Genomic DNA, 4,653 nt, shown 5'->3' with positions numbered 1-4,653 from the left:
ATGGGCCTTGGACAGTGTAGTCTTAGAACCTGCCATAGAACCCTATTAAATTAGGATCCTCTAAAAGACACATCAAAGACAAATAATGTTACCAGTAGCCATAGAGGTGGTAGTGGAGAAACCCTCTTGGAGACTTGAATGTTCGAGCTTGAAGAACCTCTCGTGTGGAGGAAGCACAAGAAACATGGAAATCATTTCTTTAGAATCGTCAGCAGCAGGAGCAAGCTCCTTAAATTTGAATGTTGCATCAAAACAAACAAAATAAGGGAAGTAAATTTCAAGATCCTTAAAAGTATAAATTAAATACTACCCTTTTGAACCCATGTTTTTGGCAACGAATCCCCATCGGGATTCGAGTCACGTCTCAAAAAGAAGTATTTTCTTTCCAAGCATTTTCATTTTGTTTAGATTTTAAAATTAGGTGGGGTTTGTTTGTCTTGACACTTAACAGGAATCAAGAAGAACCAAAAGTAGAAAGATGATAAATGACAGCCAACTCAGATGAATCAATGTCAATATTTTTGGACTGATTTAAGCGGTCGATCCAAAATAGGATCCTCCAGACCACTGACATAGTTTGGATATAAGAAATATGGGTACTTATAAAGACATCACGAACGATGCCAATAATAGGATAGGTTAACCCTAAAGTAAATATTCTGAAAACAGACCCACATCGGAGATACATAATCAGGTTGGACAGTAGCTTCGAAAGGATAGAAAGCTACGTTAGAAGGAAAAGCCCCAATAATTTTCACGATTCTATATCCTCTTCGTCAAAGGAGCAAACCTCATCATAGGTTAAAATTTGCTTGATCGCTGAAATCTTTCTCGGGATAGGTTACAACACTACCTTGAGAACGAAAAGTTTTCTTGACCATGACAAGAAGAATTAAAGGGACAAAAGGAAACAAGTAATAAGAAAAAATTACCTTCACATTAAGATGATGACAACTGAAGGAAGTAAAGAGGAAGTTACTGAAAGTCCACATATATAGCCAGAAAAAGATAACAGAGATGATTTGGCTGTTTCTCAATTATCTCGATAAAGATAAAACCTATCCATTAATGAATAATTTTAAATTCTTCTCTTAAATTTAATTTATTTTATTCCTTTAATGTATACAAAATTGATTCTTTTATTTTCAAGAATAACTTAGGTGCAATTATTAGGGCCAAGATCCTTACATATTCAGGATCCTCAGCTACCTTAGGATCCTGGCTGTCACCATTATTATTTTTATTAACATTTATATTGGTTATATTATGTTCATAATTAATATAAATGTAGAAGTAGTCAAGGAAAAACCAATTCTCAACGAAGAATCATCTCAACTATGCAAAAGACTCGGAATACTTTGTCAAATAAGGTTCATGAAGCTGGTCATAGATGATCCCAAAAATATCAGATATCTTGTTGGCTAGTTTAGACTATAAATTAACACTTGTATCTTGCACACAACACACTGTTCTTTCCTCTATGCTTACTCTATGAAATCATTCACTTGTTCTTACTAAAACATTCACTGTAATCATCATTTTACATTAATAAAATCATCAAGACAGGTGATCACTGTTACCTCCCAAGGTTTTGTGACAGAGATGGTAGAAATGATCGAGGGCTTTCCTTGTAAACCGTCGTCTCACTCTCTTTATCATTTGCTATTGCATAATTCGAACATCACAACCTCTCATTCAATTTGGTTGATTAGTATTGGTGTAATTTTTGACTAAAATAGAGGTGGTGGAAGATTTTTTTAGGAAGTTGGAGAATAGAGGAAGAAGTAAAAGTTGGATGTGTAGACATAATTTTCGAGAATTAAGAACACCACGGCCCCACGGTGGGCGCCAAATCAACTTTGTCAAAAATCGACTAAGTGGATATCAAATAAATTGCATGAGAGGCGGTGGTGTTGTAGGTGAAGTGATTAAAGAAGTTAGAAAAACATTGCATAAGTGATTTACACGGAAAGCCCTTGATCCTTGCTAGGATCTCTGGCATAAAACCATGAGAGGTGATAATGATCACATGCCTTGTTTGATTTATTAATCTGAATAAGTATTACATAGAAAATGAGGAAGATATGATTACAAATGTTTTAGTAGCTCAAGGTGTCTAAGGTGCTAGTTTATTGTATGTGGTGTGTGTGATTTACAAGTGTATTTAGTGTCTAGGTTAAGTAACTACAAATCTAAGATTTTTAGGATCCTACTGAACTGGTATTTGCAACATGCTTTAACTTAGTATTCCCAGTTTTTAATACTGGTTGGACTAATTCTTCATTGTGAATGAGTCCTATGTTGACCATATATGCACATATGAGAAATAATGAAGAAATATAGTCGTTAAGCTTGTTAGGAAATAATAATGGCGATATTGAGGATCCTGATGTATGTTTGGGTTCCTAAGACTCCTTTAAGATATAGGATCCTAGATAGATTGAAGGATCCTTAGATATCTTTGAGATCTGGGATCCAAGATAGGATTGAGGATCTTGGCCTTAACAATGGCAATTCCACAACAAGCCCGGAAAAAAGATTGAAGACATTTGGTCAAATTATGCTCTTGAAGTGGTCAAAACTTATAAACCCCATTCATTCTAGCATATAATATTCCTTTAATATCCTCTAGTGCAATTTGGCAAAGGGTTTTATAGAACCCAGACAGACTTTGCATCAATGAATCCTAAAGAAATTTGAGCAATTGCCAGAGTATTCAGCTTCAAGATTGAAAAGCATGAGAAGAAGAATCCCATATATGAGAGAGCTTCCAATTTCTCAAACCTATTGTATGTGACTTTGCAAAGATAGATTCTAAGATTCATTCAATTCGTATCGATCAGGTTGGTCTCCTTCCATTCGAGTATCCAACAATGTCACCGAAGGGATTTATGAAATGAATTACAGTGCAACCAACTACATTGATCACAATATCATCTTTAGAATCACCATGGACATTAAAAATAACTTTCTCCATGCAAAATCATTTCACGGGTGCAACAATAAAAATCTAGAGCACATCCTCAAGCTCACTTCAAAATTGAAATTCACTACCAATGAAGTAAATCTTGATATCGAAAGATGAATCAAATGGTTGGTCAGTGTAAGGAAGTTATAGCATCTCGTTATCAAGTTCTTTAAACTAGATAAGCGAAGAAGATAGATGCGAGGTAAGTGACCCTCGACAGCTAAGGTGGTTATTGTGGATGGGAAGAATTAGATGGATGATGAAGCATAGAGATGTTTTGTGTTGACATGTTGAAGAGATTCTTGTTTTGATAACCGGAGAGTTTGTGAAAGAATGGAGATGCTAAAGCAAAATTGGCGAAGAGATTATTGGAGTTTGCCTTTTGTAATACCGCAGTGTCATGTAATGATCAATTTTTACTGACAAAGAGAGTCAGGTTGGTTTTGTTAGTTCTAGGCATGGGAAGTATGCTCGTCAACGTCATCATTATTTTTATATTATCCAGTTGTAGACATGTATTATTTCCTCTTATAAATACATGATCTTGTTGATCAATAAGTGTGTATCTAATGTTACTTTCCTTTTTAATTTTCTAACATTTAAATATATGTCTTCTTATCTGTAAATATTTTCATATACTTTGTTGTTCATCATTACTAACTTGTGTTTAAATGCAAAACATTTTCTGATTCAACAAGTATCTTTGAGCTATTTTATGTTTATTGATGTATGTTTTTTCTATAATTCTATTAAGTTATTATTGTCGAACTTTATTAAGATCATTGAGATTAATTTAAATTCTGCACTATAATCTCTTAATCATATGTTTTAACACTGTGGAAATTTACAACCAATTTAAACTTTTCAAAAACAACCCATATTCATTAAGTTATTACAAAAAGGTTTTTAGTTCATTTATTATCAGAGTATCCCAGAAACATCAACATTAAATTGAGGAGCGGTACGATCACGCCTTCGCCTTGCCACGATCTCCTGAAGTACCTAAAACAATACACTGAAACTGTAAGCCCGAAAGCTTAGTGAGTTACCTCCAAAATACCAAAAACAATACCATACACATATCTTATCATAAACAGAATAGTCATGCAAATTGATTCTACAGTGTGATTGGTCCGCCTGCACCAGGCCTTCAGTCCACCCGGTCCACTCTGTCTCCGAGTCTACAGTATGACCGGTCCGCCCCCACTGGGCCTTCAGTCCACCTGGTCCACTCTCTCAGTCTACAATATGACTGGTCCGCCCGCACCGGCCCTTCAGTCTGTCTGCTCCACTCTCTGAGCCTCGTCACGTCTGGTCCGCCCTCTTGGGGCCTTGAGCCTATCCGGACCACTCGTCAGGCCTTTGGTCTAATCGGTCCGCCCTTGGTATGTTGGCCTACAACACAAAGCAGGACCCGCCTCAACCCAACCCCATTCCGACAACCATATACACATAAATATATCATCATATAACAATTCTCAACTAATCAACCGATCTAGCAGATCACATAACATAGCATCATCCTAACCAGGATACCAACCTAACCGGTCACTAGCATAGTATCATCCTAACCAGGATACCGACCTAACCGATCACTAGCATAGCATCATCCTATATACCAGGATACCGACCTTAACCAGGTCTCTAACATATACCATCCTAACTATCAGGATGCAGACATAGCA

This window comes from Lactuca serriola, chromosome 2 (assembly GCF_051521515.1).
Source record: "Lactuca serriola cultivar US96UC23 chromosome 2, Lser_US96UC23_V15, whole genome shotgun sequence".
In the NCBI taxonomy this organism is placed as follows: Eukaryota; Viridiplantae; Streptophyta; class Magnoliopsida; order Asterales; family Asteraceae; genus Lactuca; species Lactuca serriola.
The sequence above is the reverse complement of the archived record's forward strand: the minus strand, read 5'-3'. Positions refer to the sequence as shown.